The following is an 18,489-nucleotide window of genomic DNA, read 5'->3' as shown; positions in this document are numbered from 1 at the left end:
GTTGGGGGGAGCAGGGGCTGCTTTTCAAAGCCTCGCGAAGAGAGTTGCGGGCAGAGATTTGTCCTCGGAGATTTCATTTCTCTTTAGCGCTTCGAAGAGGGGACATAAAAAAAACCCAACTGGCCACCGGCCACACCAGAAAGTTGTGTGGGTCGGACGTTACCCACGCTAATGGACGCAATTATCTAAATCAACAAGCGCAGTGATTTATAGGTGTCTGAGCTGTAATGCTTTGAATGATAGAGCTCTTTAACCTCTCTTTCTAATCTGTCCCTCAGAGGTTTGGCTTTAAGGAGAGCAATGTATCATCCGTGGTGCTGAATGCTTGAGTTGATTACGTTTGTAAAAGGAATGGCCTCTGAAATGATACTGAGCCATTAAGCAACAAATGCAGAAAAAGAGTGAGAAAGAGCGAAGATAAAATTTTGGCAGAAAATATTTCCCCCCTTCCTAGCGGACATACCCGATTAACTTTTATCCGGAGTTCTTATTTTATTAAATTAAACTTCAAGAAAATAAGCGTGCTGTGTGAAACCAGAAGCAAATCCCCCGTAGCCCCCGTGAAGCCTGTCTGTGCTGTGGTTACACGGTGGTGGGAGCAGTGTCTGTCAGGGGGGTTTGCAGAAGCAAGCCCTGCTAAAGATAGGTAAATGGAAGTACTTTGTTACCCTGTATGTTTCTGGTAGACAGTACAGAAGTAGAAATTTCAAGTCCTGGGGTTTCTTATTTTACATTTTTAAAATTTTTGCCCTGATAAATGTACTTATCTGTGAAGTGCCCAGCTTCAGTATAGCAGAAGTGCTTTCCCTTACTGGAAAAGTGATTATTTCAGGTGTTAACTTATTTAGCAACAGCCAGATTCTGCAGGCTATGGAGCATCTCCTGTAAGGGATGAGTGTCTTCTGCCCTCATTTTAAAAAACATAGTGAGTACAGAACGCACAACATCTTGCAGGCCTGAAGCACAAGAGCAATTTTACCTTTAACCGGTATTTCAACATGGGTTTTTATTAACATAAAATCAATATTCAGGGCAGCAGTGGGGATCTGCAACTTCCGAATGAGAAGCTGATCTGAAGGCAACACATGGCTCACATGAGTAAAGGTTGTGTGATAGGACGCTCAGCAAGCTCACCTATCTTTTGTTCAGTTTCTTTTCTGAAATGCCATCTAATGAGGAAAATAAAGAGGTAATCCATTGCATTTTAAGGCACTGTGCTCCTCATAAGGCTCATCACCGGGCAGCTGAATGTGCATTTGGGTTCAGATCATGTCTTGTATACGAATAACTGGTACGAGATAACTTAAGCTCTAAATTTATCCTACTATTAAAGTTACATTGATCAGAAAGTGGCAACTGGATTTCAAGTCCTAAATAAGAAATGCTCGACAATCTAGAGTTAATTTATATTTTAAGAAGTACCATTCTGGGGAATCCACGAGAAATGCAGTTGAGTTTGTCTCGTGCAGTGGCATTGAGTTAGGGACCGCTCTTTCCTGGGGCAGCGTGGGCTTCGTGGGCACACAAAGGGGTTAAATCTGTTAATCAGCTCATTGATGCTGGTGGTGAAGTGCTGTAGAGTTCAATGGCTGGAACAGGACAGTCTTTTTCCTTCCAGTAAGAATGAGGATGGAGAATAGAGGGGCTTGTTTTAAAGCACCGTACCATTTGTAACTGCAAAATGTAGGAATAAGATGAATAGAGCAAGAAGGCTTGCAAACATTGCCTAACACTTCATTGAAACAATAAATCCTTCAAAATAGCATTACCCAGGCTCATGTAGGGACGCCTCTGCTTCCAGGTGTTGAGAACGGAGCAGATTTTGGGCACAAGGCACGGGGGGAGCTCAGCCCCGGAGCAGCGGCGGGAGGGCAGAGGTGTTGCAGCCTGGGGGACCAGACTTGGCACCCGGGTGCCAAACTGGGGCTGAGACCACCCCCTTCCCGAGTTTTGAGTGTCTGCTGAATCAGCACTGGCTGACTGGAAGGTCCCAAAGAGTTGTGCCTAATGGATGTACGTCCAGCTGGCGGCCGGTCACTAGTGGTGTGCCTCAGGGCTCAGTGTTGGGACCATTTCTGTTTAACGTCTTTATTGATGATCTCAATGAGGACATAGGGTGTAACATCAGCAAGTTTGCAGATGACACCAAGTTAAGCAGGAGTGGTGACTCCCAGGAGGAGAGGGAAGCTTTGCAAGAGGATCTAGATAGATTGGATCACTGGGCCAATGCCAATGGAATGAGTTTCAACAAGGGCAAGTGCCAGGTCCTGCACTTGGGCCACACCAACCCCCTGCAGCGCTACAGGCTGGGGGAAGTGTGGCTGGAGCTGCCTGGAGGAAAGAGACCTGGGGGTTCTAGTTGACAAACGGCTGAATATGAGCCGGCCGTGTGCCCAGGGGGGCAAGAAAGCCAATGGCATCCTGGCTTGTATCAAAAATAGTGTGACCAGCAGAAGTAGGGAGGTGATTGTGCCCCTGTACTCAGCACTGGGGAGGCCACACCTGGAGTATTGTGTCCAGTTTTGGGCACCTCAATCCAAGAGAGATCTGGAGGTGCTGGAGCGAGTGCAGAGGAGGGCAACGGAGCTGGTGAGGGGGCTGGAAAACAAATCGTATGAGGAGCGGCTGAGGGAGTTGGGGCTGTTTAGTGTGAGGAAGAGGAGGCTGAGGGGAGACCTCATCACTCTCTACAACTTCGTGAAAGGACACTGTAGAGAGGTTGGTGCTGGTCTCTTCTCACAGGTAATTAGTGACAGAACGAGAGGGAACGGCTTCAAGCTCCAACAGGGTGGGTTTAGATTGAACATTAGGAAGGAATTTTTCACCGAAAGAGTGGTCGGGCATTGGAACAGGCTGCCCAGGGAGGGGGTGGAGTCACCATCCCTGGCTGTGTTTAAGGGACGTTTAGATGCAGTGCTGAGGGACATGGTGTAGGGGAGGACTTTGTGGAGTAGGGGAGATGGTTGGACTCGATGATCCCAAGGGTCTCTTCCAACCTCAATGATTCTATGGTTCTATGATTCTATGATTCTATGAATGGCAGCTGCTGGGCAGGGAGGACGTGTGGGATGAGGCCCTGGTTGTCCAGCCTCTGGCTTGCAGGCACTGCCCACCCCTGCATCCCAAGGATGCTATGAGGCTTGTACGGTGTGTAACAGTGCCAAAAGCCTTCTGCTCGGGTGAGCAAAGTTCAGGATGGCTCCTTCCTTGGGAAAGCACCGTGTTTCTATAAGTTTGTATCATCAGGTACTGCTTGTGTTGGTTAAAACACAGAAAGGACAAACAGTACACACTCATTGGTGTAAAACTAGCAAGTAATAAACTTGCTACGCTTTGAAATCCCTGTGCGCTTGTGCGGGCTCTTGGAGGCCCCGTGGAATCCCGCTTTGCTGATGAGGGAGCTGAAGCCTGAAAATCTGGCTGCAAAGTTACTGAAGGGAGTTGAAATGTCCTTGGTTGCTGTTCCTCCATCTCCATCCTGGTACCCCCCAATCTCTGAATTGCCACGGCTTCTCCGTAGGTCTCTCACAGGTGCCTGCAGCATCTGGCTCACCTTCCCCGGGCTCCTCCCCTCCCCAAACCCCATGTGCTGATGGAGCAGCGCTGCCCTGCTCAGGAACTGGGGTAGATACCACCCTGCAGGTGCTTGGTGACTCACTCAAGGCCCCAAGCTGCAAACCCCTCTGTGCGAGAAGGGCGACAAAGATGGTGAGGGGTCTGGAGAATAAGTCTTATGAGGAGAGGCTGAGGGAGCTGGGGGTGTTCAGCCTGGAGAAGAGGAGGCTGAGGGGAGACCTTATTGCTCTCTACAACTCCCTGAAAGGAGGGTGTAGAGAGGTGGGGGTCGGTCTCTTCTCCCAAGTCACAAGTGACAGGACAAGAAGAAATGGCCTCAAGTTGCGCCAGGGGAGGTTCAGGCTGGATATTAGGAAAACATTTTTCACTGAAAGGGTTATCAGACATTGGAATGGGCTGCCCAGGGAGGGGGTTGAGGCCCCATCCCTGGAGGTGTTCAAAAGACGGGTTGATGTAGTGCTGGGAGGTCTGGTTTAGTGATGATGCTCCTTGTTTGTTGTGTGGGTGTCTATTTTTGTCAGTTAGGTTGACGGTTGGACAAGATGATCTTTAAGGTCCCTTCCAACCTAGAAGATTCTGTGATTCTGTGATTCTGTACTTTCACTCTGATTTTCTTCCACGAGGAAGCGGGTTTTTATAACTGTGCCCACAGCTACCTGGGCTGGGGAGGGTGAGCTGCAGGTGGTGGGACATCCAAAGCTTGCTCCTGCAAAGGTGCACCAAGCACAGCTGTCAGGTGAAGATGGTGGGTGATGGGAGGGGTTTCCTTCCCTTAGTGGATGCCATATAACCAACTTTTAATTACAGCAGCGGCGGTAGATTATTAGGGCAGATAAATACTGCCTTGTTACAGCCCTCTTGGGTCGTATGTAAGCAGTATTCGTTTCAGAAAGGATGAATGAATAGTCAGTGTGAAGGATAAAGATCAGCATTGTTAATCACTCTGGAAGTCTTCCGTGGGAAAGTGTAAACTCACGAGTAAAGATACTGTCCATAAATGTCATTTAAATATTTACATAACTTGGGGATAAAATTTTGATATTAAAGGCATGCAAATACCAAGTCATGTTTGGGCTCCTGTCGGAGACATCTAGGACCTGTACAGCTGGGGTTGGCTGGTGCTGGGCTGTGTTTCTACATAATACTCTGCTAGCAGTTACAAAGAGCTCTTCTTCAACACCATCTATGGAAAAAATGTAATTGTTCTTGTCAAAGCGTGGATAAAAATATTGGAAATTTGGGAGACTGTATTTGCTTAGGCTTTTGTGCTTCAGGTGGGGTTAACCCTTCACTTCTGCTGCCCCTGGGTAAGCAGTGTCCTGGTACAGAATCACACAGAATCACATGGGGTTGGAAGGGACCTCTGGAGATCATCTAGTCCAACCCCCTGCCAGAGCAGGTCCACCCAGAGCAGGTCCCACAGGAATGTGTCCAGGTGGGGTTTGAATGTCTCCAGAGATGGAGACTCCACCACCTCCCTGGGCAGCCTCTTCCAGGGCTCTGCCACACTCAAAGTGAAAAAGTTCCTCCTCATGTTTGGGTAGAACTTCTTCTATTCAAGTTTGTGCCCATTTCCTCTTGTCCTGTCCCTGGGCACCACTGAAAAAAGACTGGCCCCATCCTCCTGACACCCTCCCTTTAAGTATTTCTAAGCATTGATCAGATCCCCCCTCAGCCTTCTCTTCTCCAGACTAAAAGCCCCAAGGCCCTCAGCCTCTCCTCATAAGGGAGATGCTCCAGGCCTCTAATCATCTTTGCAGCCTCTGCTGTCCCCTCTCCAGCAGTTCCCTGTCCTTCTGGAACTGGGGAGCCCAGAACTGGTCCCAGTGCTCCAGATGGGGCCTCCCCAGGGCAGAGCAGAGGGGCAGGATGACCTCCTTCCACCTGCTGCTCACACACACGGTAGCTGTTACCCAGGTGAGGGCCATGGTGATTGACCATCCACTTGCTGTTTGTTGGTAAGTCTGCAGGGTGAGAAGGAATGACTCCAGGTGGGAAAGGGTGGGTAAATAACTGGAAATGGTAGGAAATGTTCCTGTGCTCATCCTTGATTTTGTAGTTCTCGCAAAAGTTTCTTTTGTCCTTTTCCAGCTCTCAGAATGTGATACGATCCTTGAAAAACAATCTGTGTGCTTTCATGTAAATGTGATGAGGATGAGCCTTTGAAAACATATCTTCGCTGATGTTGATGAATAAACAAACTTGGCCAGAGTAAATCTTTTCATCTAACTTCAAGAGCCAAACTGTAGTGAAGTAAATATAGATGTGCTTAATGGGCTCCTTTCATCCAAATACATAACAAACCCTCCAAAATAATGCAAACAAATCTAAAATGTATCTTAAAGTGCCTCTTAATATTTTTTTTTTTGGTACCAGGTTAATCTAGCCAGGCTGGGACAGGAGTGGAGATGGCTTCCAGAGGTGGGGAGGTGCTGGGCTAAATGGGAAGGGCAGAGAGCACTCTCTTCTGTGATTGCTCTGCCAAAAAGCCAGAAAGTTCTTGTTCCACGTGTGGTTTGAAACACATTATTTGATGAGCTTCTCCCTGAGCTCCTCCCTTTGGAAGGGAGCTTATGGATGAGGCTGGGAGTGACAGGGGGACCTGCACTGGCTGCTGTTTGCTCCGTGCCCCGTTGCTGAGTCCAGGTTGCACCAAGAGAGCCCCTCCAAGCATGGGACAGCTGCCAGCTCACCCTGGGGACAGCCTGCGTGTGATATGCCACCACTTGGCCAGCCTGGGGGGGCTTGTTCTGCAGGGCACGTCCTGGCTGTGCCCCAGCCTGGCTCCTGGGCTCACCGAGTTCTTGAATTAAGGTGTTAACGGTGACCTCAAGGCCATGGTGACAGCTGCTGTAGACACAGTCATGGAAGTATGACTGCGGTGGTGGCGTGGACTTTGGCAGCATCTTGTTGATTGGAAGCTGTGGGAAAGAAGAGCTCAAAGAACAGGTCTGCAGATCTGGATGTTCTCTGTGTGACAGTGGATGTGGTTTCATTTCGAGACTTGCAGGAGGGCTGTTTCCAATGACAGGGTTTAACAACAGAGATTAACAACTTCTTGTGGAAAAGAAGGATGACCATGAGCCAACAATGTGCCCTTGTGGCCAAGAAGGCCAATGGCATCCTGGGGAGCATCAGGAAGAGTGTGACCAGCAGGTTGAGAGAGGTCATCCTGCCCCTCTGCTCTGCCCTGGGGAGGCCCCATCTGGAGCACTGGGTCCAGTTCTGGGCTCCCCAGTTCTAGGCCAGGGAACTGCTGGAGAGGGGACAGCAGAGGGCTACAGAGATGATGAGGGACCTGGAGCATCTCCCTTAGGAAGAAAGGCTGAGGGACGACTTGGGTCTTTTTAGTCTGGAGAAGAGAAGGCTGAGGGGGGATCTGATCAGTGGTGCCCAGTGACAGGACAAGAGGAAATGGGCACAAACTTGAATAGAAGAAGTTCCACCTAAACGTGAGGAGGAACTTCTTCACTTTGAGGGTGGCAGAGCCCTGGAAGAGGCTGCCCAGGGAGGTGGTTGAAAACCCCGCCTGGACACGTTCCTGTGGGACCTGCTCTGGGTGGACCTGCTCTGGCAGGGGGTTGGACTGGATGATCTCCAGAGGTCCCTTCCAACCCCATGGGATTCTGTGATTCTGTGAAAGCACGTTTAGCAAATACAGCCATCCAGTTTCACTGTCTTTGCTTCATGAAGAAGGCCAGCATGTAACTTTTGTATTTCCCATGTCACAGAAAGAATCTTTGGGTCTTCTCTTTACCCAGCACAGTTATAAAACAGTTTTACTTTCAAGACAGGCACTTTACTTTGGAGAGGATAAACACTGTTCTGGAGAAAAAAGACAGTAACTTGGTCTTGTCTTTCCTTAGTAGGGAAAGTTCAAATCCATTTCATTCCATTGTGGAATAAAATTCCATTTGAAGCTGTGTGATAATGCTTATAGGATTTTAAATATTAGACTATTTAGACAAGTATGTCAGCATAATTACAGAAATTCTCCAGTACGAGATTTCTCTTTGCTGAGATCTCGATGAGTGGGAAATCCTATAAAGAATTATATCTGTGAGCGTTGGAGGAATTTTGTGAAAGAGCTTTAAGCCTCGCAGACTGTTGTACTTCAAAAAAAAACACAACAGTGATTTACTAAAGTCAGGATTCAACTCGGTATTTGACACCACGGAGGGTCAGGCATCCAATTTAGCTTGTGTCGGGTGGTGTTGTGCCCTGCGTACAGGAGTGAAACGTATTAAAAACTGTTCAGCTCTGGCTGCGTTCCTCTGGGGATTTGCTCATAAATAATTGATAACCTTCTGAAACCAAATCTCTTCATTACTCGGCGGTTTGCTCATCTCTTACCTCCCGCGCTCGTTGTTCTGGCGGGTGGGGCGAAGGCGGAGGCGCTGCTTTAATGAAGGTGCACGTCAGCCCCCGCTGCTCCTTCCCAAAGGTCACCCAGCTACACCCTGGCAATGAAATGCATGGCAAAAGATAAAGATTTTATTGTCCTACGGAGGTCTGCGGCATTCCAGTGGGTTAGAGGAACCCCTGAGCTGCTGAGTTTAAGATTTCTTCTCATCCTGGCATAGGATGATGGGCATTCATTGTGATGAATTACTTGAATCAATGGAATGTTTGCATCTCGTGCACTGCGGGATAGGGCATCAAATTAAGGGCTGTTTGATGTGCAGTACCAATTACAACTGCAATATTTGGCCGTAATCTTTCGAGATTTGAGTGCAGGTAAGTATCCTCGCTCAGGCTGTGACTGCAATGGGACAAGTCTCTGTGAGCAGTGGTTTCTCATCCGAGCAAGGATTTGCATGATTGAGCTCCTGTTTACCAGGCACTGAAGTCTAGTGATGAATTTCCTTTCCTGCAAAAAGTAAAAGAGCCATTCTGTTACCCGCTGACTTAACAAAGTATATTTGAGTTGATCTAACAAATTCTCATTTTAATGGAAGAAGCGTCGTAACTGTAAGATCAGTTCATCTTTCTGATGACTTGATTGCTTTAGAGTTATTAGCCAAGTTCTGTGGCAGTTTTTAAAGGTGTTAATATTTGCTTGCAGTTTAATAGCCCTGACTACTGCTAATGTGCAGGAAATGTTCCGATCACATCATTGAGAGAGAACTCTAACAAATCTTACAGCGATTTTAATGTGAGGTTTCCGATATTACTCTTGTTTAATGGAAAGGTGAAGGGTGTGAAGGCTTTGTCAGTCTGCTGTTTCCAGATAACAGCACTTTTCTATGGAGTAAGCTGCAAGTCCCAGAGCACTGATCCCAGCTTTCAGCTTCAGGGTTCATTGCTCAAACTCTTCCCTTTCTACCTGGCAAAAGTGGGCATCTATGGTGTTGTCTGGATTTATGTCTTCCAAAAAACCACTGATTTCAATCAAATCAAATCAAATGAGAAAAATTTTCTGAAATAATAGTGGCATTCTGCCTGATATTGGAGAAGAGGAGGCCTTCATTCCTTCTTCTATAAACCAAAAGATTAAGCTTGCTTATAAAGGATTAGCAGAGCTCTCTTCTGTTAATTTGTGGTGGTGTAGTCGAAATGCCTGATTCTACATCAGTGGAAAATCCATTATCAATCAGTGGGAATTTTGCAGCTGAAGCCAAAGGGATTAGAGTCTCGTCGTTGGAAGTGACTGAAGGAGAGAAAGACCTGGATATGCTTGTTCCCACACGGCTGTGGCCAAGAAAAATGGCAAAGGAAAATCTTTGGTTGCCCCAGGCAAGCTATTTCCAGAGATGTATGAAAGGGTCAGTGCCACCGTAAAGGGCTGTAGGGAAACCTTACCTGGGGTGCTGCTGACACAGAGTTGTTACGCCCAAGCAAGATGATTTCAAAGTGGAAGAGGTACACAGGAATAGATGACCTGAAGTTCTCTTGTAGAGATTGTGCCACGGTGAGGGAGAGTTAATGAGGAGGTTCAGCTGTGCCATGGGAGCAGGAGTTAGGAAGAGCAGTGGAAGGTGGGGTGCAGATTTGGAGATGAGTGGTGCAGAGGAACACTGGTGCCAACACCACCCTCTCTTACCTGCTGCCACGCAGGCTGCCACCTAGGAAGGTTGGTTTAGGAGACTGGAGTGTAGGAGATGCAGGAAGAAATTATTGCAGAAATGGCTGAAGAACTTGCTACTGATATTGTCATTTCCTAATGAATTGCATTGCCTGTAGAAGTTTCTTCCTTTATTAAATAATAGCTACTTTTCTCAGAATCACAGAATCTCATGGTTGGAAGGGACCTTTGAGATCATCGAATCCAACCATACACATACACACACACACAAAAAAAATAACTAAAAAACCCAAACACCAAAAAAACCACAAAACAAAACACCCAACTCAACAATCCTGGGCACTAGAGCATGCCCTGAAGTGCCATGTCTACACATTTCTTAAATCCCTCCAGGGATGGTGACTCCACCACCTCCCTGGGCAGGCCCTTCCAGTGCCTGACCACCCTCTCAGGAAAGTCATTCTTCCCAATATCTCATCTAAACCTCCCCTGCCCCAACTTCAGACCATTTCCTCTGCTCCTGTCATGATTCCCTTGGGAGAAGAGGCCAACCCCCACCTCTCTCCACCCTCCTTTCAGGTAGTTGTAGAGGGCAATGAGGTCTCCCCTCAGCCTCCTCTTCTCCAGGCTGAATAACCCCAGTTCCCTCAGCCTCTCCTCGTAGGACTTGTTCTCCAGACCCCTCCCCAGCTTGGTGGCTCTCCTCTGGACATGCTCCAGCCCCTCCATGTCCTTCTTGTGGTGAGGGGCCCAGAACTGAACCCAGCCCTGGAGGTGAGGCCTCACCAGTGCCCAGGACAGAGGCACCATCACTGCCCTGCTCCTGCTGGCCACGCTGGTCCTGACACAGGCCAGGATGCTGGTGGCCTTCTTGGCCACCTGGGCACACTGCTGGCTCCTGTTCAGCCGGTGTCCACCAACACCCCCAGGTCCTTTTCTGCCAGGCAGCTCCAGCCACTCTGCCCCCAGCCTGGAGCGCTGCAGGGGGTTGGTGGGACCGAAATGCACTTCCTTCAAGGAGAGGGCATAGATGGACATTCAGACTGTTAAAGCTTGCAAACCGTAAGAAAACCTGCAGTTCTGCACTTAATTTAGTAAGGAATATTCACCAAGCACGTTCCAAAATATAATTTCACTTTCTTTTGAAATGCTGTCGTAGAGCTTAGCTTAAAAGCAGTTCTGATCCAGAGCCTAGTTGTGGAGAAAGGCATGACCTCTGCTGCAACGTAGCGTAGGTAATTTTCCAGGGACAGAAGCTAACGTATCATCACAGAAAACTCTTCAGAGTAAAGATTACACTTTTTACAGTGATTTGCTATATGTAAATGTATTGTTTTGATCTAATAGGCAAGATGATGTCATTTAGTTTGGCAATTACAGAGATTAAATTAATTTCATTTTCCTTTACTCTTGTTAAGTGCAAAATAATTGAGTACACATCATGGAAGGTTGGGGCTCTCTTCTTTGTAGCTTCATCGTTTATTAGTCTCATACACTAGATGAGAGGCTTTATAGATCTGCTCGCCTAAGGAAAAAGAAAAAGAAAATACACAGAAGCCGAATTAGGTATGTGTGTTCTCTTTCACACTTTGAGGTACCGTCAAATATTGCCTCATTTTTAGTGCATTTTGTGAGAAAGGAAGCTGATTTTTCCCCAGAACTGTAAATTATGACCTAATGCTTAGTCTGAAAGAGCTCATATTTGGATAGGCAAGGTGGCTTGTGCCGTTCCTCCCCCTCACACTCTTCGTGTGAGGATATAGCGTTGTAGCCAGACAGCCAAAATAAACTACAAATGAGCATGCTGTAAAAAAGGTATGTTTTGGTGCTCTCTTGACCATCTTAATTGGCCGTCCTAGTTATGGGAGGATGTGTGCCTTCCTCTAATTTATCCCTTTCAGAAAATGTTGTTGGCCTAATACAGGCAGCGGTGCGGTAACAGCTCAGTGGTGGCAGAAGTGCTCTTACCTTTCCATAACTGGAGGGGATTTGAAAATTGGGTATTTCTCTCCATCTCTGGAGCTCCAAGTAGCCCCGGCACTGCCAGCCATGGATTAGTGAAATAAATCCCTCATGTTCATAGTGAAGTGGAAGGTATGAAGAGCATTTTCTGCCTTTTTTCCCCCCTTTTAGTGTGTCATTTGCTGGCTGGCTGGCACAGTGAACCTCCATTTTGTGATTCTTGTGATGTGACTTGTCACAGAGCTTCTCTGTGTGGATTAATTCATCACTCAAGGGAGTAGCAGCATGTGACATTATCCATGTGGACCTGAGATAAAACTTTTACCTGTAGACCTCCTATAATGAATTTGTACTTCAAATATTATCTGTTAATGCTGTTTGATTTTTCTAATATAATTTTCTTTCCTTTTTATTTTACCTCTTTTCTTAACTGTGTCCTTGGTAGTCAAAGGGGATACGTACATATAGGCACCTTTTGGTGTTACCAGTGTAGCTGAAGTTGGAAAAAAAATATTCCTGGCAATTTAGTACATGAAGTTTGCCAATGCATTGGGAAATGTTTTATGCTAGTTATATAGAGGTATGGTATATACCTCAGTCTTCCAGGCTGTCTTGGTGGACAGTCTGTCAAATCTTTTAAATTGTTGTTCCAGTCAATTTTATTGTCTGAAGTGAAAGCAAGAATTTTTTTTTTTTTTTTTCCCCCATTCTTAACATGAAGATTTAATTTCCTACTCTTCATTTACATTTTGGTATCAATTGTGTATTTTAATTTGTGCGAGTGAACCCCGAAGGCCTTACTCACTTTTGACTCCATCTTTAATTTTGCCTTCGAAGTCCATCTCATTTCTGGAGAGCACGTACGCCAGGAATTGATTAGCGTTACCAGGTTAATTGCAGGGAAAGATGTGATGTCTGGGTCTGGCTATGGGAGTGTGTTATTGTGTCAGGTCTGACCAGTTATGATGAATTGATGGATGCTGGTTTCCCGGTGGTTTCTGTTATCATCCTCCTCAACAGGTTTGGTTAAAAGCAGCCCTAGAGAAGTACTGGAGAAAGCAAACTAGCCCAGAAGCAGAGGATTGATTTCCCATCAAAACGGGAGGTCGTTATTGTGAGGAAATTAACTAAATTATTTACTTGACAAAGCAGGCAGCCAATAACTCAGCATTTATCTGTTTCCCATTTATTCAGTGCTCAGGTAGAGCTTGCACCAGTAACACCAGTTCCTGACTGGCACACCACCGCCTGTGGTTGCAGTCAGGGTTGTGCAGCCCCCAGAGACAGCCCGAGTGGCCTGGGAGGAGAAGTCTGGCCTGGGAGGAGAAATCTGGTCTGGGAAGGAAGTGATGGGACCCCCAAATTCCCACAGGGGGGGTCATCTGGGACCACGGGATGTGGCTCCATGCAGAAGCAAGGTGGCCTGAGGAGCTGGCTGTAGCCACCTGGGACACCAAAGCCCCGGAGGTTTGGACCTTGTGGTTGGCAGTCTAGGAAACTGGAAACTCTTGGTGGATTTTTTCACTTCTTCACTTGGACAAGATGATCTTTAAGGTCCCTTCCAACCTAGAAGATTCTGTGATTCTGTGATTCTCTCAGCCATGGGAATTAGTGAAATATTAGTTCTTGGACAGTGGTAAAATAAGCACGAGTTGTCAGTTTTAATCAGCAGTAAATAATATTTTATTAAAAATGCAGTACCCAGGAAAACTTTCCACTTGGTTTCCTGAACTAGAAAGAAGTTACACGTTGCAGTGCTGTGATTCCCTTGGGAAGGAGAATTTCCAAGACACTGTATTTTCTGTGTTCTACCCGGCAAGAGATGTGCCCTGCTCCACAGAGCAGCTGTATTTTCTACATTAAGTATTAGCCTGCATGATCAATTACACTGATGCTTAAAAAAAGCAGCAGCTTTAAACAGAAAAGGCTTCCTTTCACTGGAGTCTAGAGGAATAAAATAAAACAATAAAACAAACAAGCAAACAAAAAACCCCAAACAAAACCACCAGGAATTTCTGTGCTTAAGCTATCTGTCAATAGGTAGTAATCAATTTTCGGAGGTGTAACTCTGAAATGTTAGTGTTCATCATTTAACAAAGTCATCCTCCCTGCAATTCATCAGCAGCTGGCACTGAGAAAGATTGAATTTGGAAAAAAAAAAAAAAAGTGTGAAGATTGCTGTAGGTAAATGACCAGAGCTGAGCCATTTATACCTTTTAAACACCTAGCTACCTGGTTTTATTAACTTTCCCACTACCTGTGGTGTGTGTTGGTATCAGCCTGATTTTATGCAGGTAGGAGCAATCTCTTGCAAAAAAAAAAAAAAAATAATAATAATAATAAAAAAAATTAGTGCTGTTAAGTCAGTCATATGCTATAGAGTAAGGTTTTGGGGTCAGAGAGAAGTGCAGTGCTGCTTTCTCTTGCTGCAACTGGTGTTTCTGCTGAGCAGTAGAGAGGTGTTGTGGCTGAAGGCAGTTGAGCAGTAGAGAGGTGTTGTGGCTGAAGGCACACACTACAAACTTAAACCTTGCCTTTCCCTCACTCTCCTGCATGATCCTCTAGTGGATTTTTGTCCCTCAGCCCTGGCAGTTCAGTACAGGAAAGAGTTAACTTCCAAAAGCAGTCTGGCAATTCGGGTGCGTACGGAGCTTTAAATTAGGGGATGCTGATGCAGTGCAGGTTGGAAAGTGGAACTTGCAGTTGGATGTAGCCAACATGGGATTGAGGACCACAGGTCGTTTTCGTCCTGACAAGAGTCTGGCCTCTCGTGGGACAGCTGTACCTGTGGTGAGCCCCAGCTGGAGGTGGTTGAGTCACCATCCTTGGAGAGCCATTTAGATGTGGTGTTGGGGGATATGGTGTAGGGGAGAACTTTGTAGAGTTGGTGGTTGGACTCGATAATCCCAAGGGTCTTTTCCAACCTAAATGATTCTAAGGTCAGCACTGTGTCCAGGGGATGTCACCTTTGCTATGTGCTATGGAGAGCAGCTAGGAGTTATCCCACATCCCAGATTTGAACTTGTGAATTGGAGATACCAGGAGTCAGGGGGAGTGCTGAGGAACAACCCCAGACACCAGTACGTGTTGGGGGCTGACCAGCTGGAAAACAACTTGACGGAAAAGGACCTGGGGGTCCTGGTGGGCACCAAGTCAAACGTGAGCCAGAAATTTGCCCCTGCAGCAAAGAATGTGAATGCTACCATGGACTGCACTAGGCAAAGCGTTGCCAGAAGGTTGAAGGAAGTGATCCTGCCCATCTACTCAGCACTGGTGAGGCCACATCTGGAGTGCTAGGTCCAGTTCTGGAATCCCCAGTACAGGAGAGACATGGACTTAGTGGAGGGAATCCCTCAAAGGACTATGAAGATGATTATGGGACTGGAGCATCTCTCCTATGAGGAATGGCTGAGAGAGCTGGGACTGTTCAGCCTGGAGAAGAAAAGGCTCAGGGAGAATCTCATCAACGTGTAGAAATACCTAAAGGGAGGGTACAAAGAGGACAGCACCAAGCTCTTTTCAGTGGGTGCCCAGTGACAGGACCAGAGGCAATGGGAACACACTGAAACACAGGAGGTTCCCTCTGAACATCAGGAAACACTTTTTCACTGGGAGGGTGACTGAGCACTGGTACTGGTTGTCCAGGGAGGGGGTGGAGTCTCCATCCTTGGAGATATTCAAAAGCCACCTGGGCATGGCCAGGGCAACTTGGTAGCCCTGCTTGAGCAGGAGGGTTGGACCAGATGGCCTCCAGAGGTCTCTTCCAACATCAACCACCCTGATTCTGCGACAGCACCAACCGCACTGTTAAGCAGATGTGCTGGATGGGTTATTGGATCAGCTCTTTGCCACCTTCTTTGCAGACAGACTTTTTTTTTAAGAGAGCCTGTTCTCAAATAACAATTCTCTAGCTTGTTCTTTAAAAACTTGAAAAAGATTATCCGTTCTCACCGAAAAAAGGATAGCAGCATATTCTTGGCACCTTATGCCTAGTTCTCAGTTCACTCCCACTTTTTCACCTTCAGTTTTTAAAACAGAAGGATCTCTTACATGCTCCCTGGGTTGTACAGTTGGCACACAGTGTCTGTCATTGTCTCCTGGTCCTGCAGGATGTGTGCAGCAGAACAGTTACCTCACCTCTGTTCTGACCACGTGTGGGGAAAATAAGGAAATAATCTCATTCTTTGCAGTGACTTGAGCCTGTAAACGTTGGAAAAATAACATTTATGGTGCAAGCCTCGTGTCTTGCCTTCTCTAAGTATTTCCTTTCCTCTAAAGCCCGGTTCCTACCAGCTCCGTTTCTGAGCCATTTGTAGCTGGCGTTGTGTCCCGTGTGCCTCCACGGAACGGCTGAGAAGGTGCTGAACCTCTCCATCCCTCCTTCTAATAGGCCTTGAGTGGTATCATAGCCAGGGCTCAAGGCAGGAGGCTTTTATCCACAGGAGCCCACAGAGAAGGCTTTTGTTGTGAGCCACAGCAGTACGGTGTGCCTCTGCCTTTCCCCCTCCCGGCACGTCCGCAGCTGCCTGGGAAGGGACCCCACCAAATGGGCTGCTTTTTATGCATGCAGGAGCTGTGGGGCTGTTATTGGTGACCTTAGCCTTCTCGTTTTGGCTTGGAAGCTAATTCTGTATTAATTGCAGGCATTGCTTTAATCTTCATCAACAGGGCAGCGACAGTAGAGTTATCCTTTGCTATCGACGTCCCATTTGTTTTTGTCTCGTGAGTCTGTTTGCAAAATAACGACTGAACTTCATATAAATTTACTTCTTATTCATGATTTTTAAAATTCACAGAGAGCCTGATCTTAGACATACTGGTGCTGCCTTCTGAGTGTAAATAAATACTATTGCTCTAGTGCAATCCTTGGAGAACAGAGGAGGTTATCCAGGTCAGGCATAAAGTTTTTTGAGGTGAAAGTGGAGCAGCCTTAATGTAAGCTGTTTGATTTTCCCAAAGGAAAAGGAGAGCTCCCATTTTAGGAGAGGATGAAATCCAAGCCTTTACACAGGTTCTCCCCGATGAAAGGCATGCACAAGAACTTAGGTACAGTGTAAGGTTTGAGTATACTTAGAATATCAGAGACTTCAAAAGAGAAACAGCTGCGTGTATGATAGAGTGGCTGAGACCTTAGTGAGCTGCAACATGGACTAAAGTTTCTTCTTTTAAAGTCTGAGCTAGGAATTGGTGGTAGACTTAGGTAGGAACAAGTATAACCAACAGAGACATTCCTTCCTACAGAAAAGAGATTTTGTTCTTTGGTTTTAGTAGTTACACAGTGGTGTGTGAAGAGAAAATGCTTGGGAGGATTGGAGTTCATACGGCATTTGAGTTCATTTTTAAATATTTAGGAAGGTTCAGAAACAAACCTCATTGTTAACCAAAAGGTTGCAAGGGTTGGCAGGTCAAAGTGTACATGAACAATAGCTATTGAGAAGATTTCATGATAGCTGAAAATGTAGATTCCTCATCGTTTTGGAATTTGCATGTTCATACCCCATTGTGGCTTCAGAGGGATTATAGATGCAAACCTCTGGTGTAGAGAGAGGTGACTGCGTGGATAAAATGACACTTGGTGCTACATTTGCTCTTTATTGTACAAGAGTTATGTTTATTTTTAGTTTTGCTTATGTAAAAAATGCGACACTCCTAAAACTGAGAAGGAATGTTCTGGTATTTTCAACTTTTTTTCTTTTTTTTTTTTTGCAGCTAATTGAAACAAAACAGTGATGCTAATACCTGTAGCTCATAAGAAAACAAATCAGGGTTGGGTTTTTTTCTGTTGTTTTATTTGCCTTATACTGCACATGTGGCTCAAGAATTACACTCCTGGTGCATTTAGGCAAACTTACCATTTGTAATACAAAGAAAGCACACACTAAAACTTCAGGGAATTTCAGAAAATGTCTGAATTATTGTGTGTGTGTATCTACTGGTTAACTTTTAGGGCTTTTTAGACGCTGAAGTACCTTTCCCACACCCAAATAACTGCAGACCAGTTGAAAACAGGAGACAGAAGGGAGAAAATCATAGAATCATAGAACGGATGGAGTTGGAAGGGACCTTTAAGATGAATAAACGTATATTCTCAGACTCAGCTGCTTAAACATATTGTAAAAGTCACATAAGGCATCTGTATATGAGCAAGCAGAAGCAGTGGTCTGCCGGATGCACAAACGTTAGGAGTTACTCAGACTACAAAGATATCCTCCAGCAGATGGGTATCTGCCTCTAATGATTCCGAGAAAAAAAACACCCAGCCAGAGCATGAGGATCTGTGAAGGACTTTGAACAGCAAAGTAACCTAGAAGTAAATCATGAACTAGGTATATATCTAACAGAAGGTGGAGAGCACTGGTGGGCAGTGCCAGGCAGGACATCAGACAAATGAGAAGATAGTTGAATTGGGCATTGCAGGGGAATTTGAGCAGGTGCTGCGTTGGGTAACGAAAATGAGGGGGTGTCAGACTGCTGAGGTACCCCAACAGGAATACTGTAAGAAGCTGGAGGGTGGAATATGGAGGTGTCCCTGTGTGCTGTACAGAGCACAGCCACCGCTCCGAGGAGGCAGCGATGCTGACAGAAAGCATACCATGGGTGCTGCAGCTGTGATTTGTGAATCTAAGCACTGAATTTCACTTTTTAAAAAAAAACTGAAATTTTTTTGGGGGGGAGAAAGCAAGTGGTGATTTTGAACAGACTGGCAGTGACAGTCCTGGGAGGGTGTGAGCTCCCAGGGGGACAGGTCCTCTCCTCAGCCTGCTCCAGCAGTTCCCCCCTTTCAGCTTCTGCTGCTTTGCTCCCAGGTGGGTGGGCACATCCCTCCTCCTGCCTTCAGTCCCTGCCCTCCTGTCTGCAAGCCCCTAACCAGCTCCACCATCTAAGTCCACCCCCCCCCCCCCCAAAAACAAACCCATGCTATATAT

General features: G+C 46.4%; 1 protein-coding gene across 1 annotated transcript in view; it reads left to right on the top strand.

Moving 5' to 3' along the window:
• Positions 1–18,489, top strand: part of PAG1 (phosphoprotein membrane anchor with glycosphingolipid microdomains 1) — a 127,031-nt gene that overhangs the window by 241 nt on the left and 108,301 nt on the right. The gene's annotated exons all lie outside the window — the stretch shown is intronic.

This window comes from Calidris pugnax, unplaced genomic scaffold (assembly GCF_001431845.1).
Source record: "Calidris pugnax isolate Ruff unplaced genomic scaffold, ASM143184v1 scaffold41, whole genome shotgun sequence".
NCBI lineage: Eukaryota > Metazoa > Chordata > Aves > Charadriiformes > Scolopacidae > Calidris > Calidris pugnax.
This window is presented reverse-complemented; position numbering and strand designations above follow the sequence as displayed.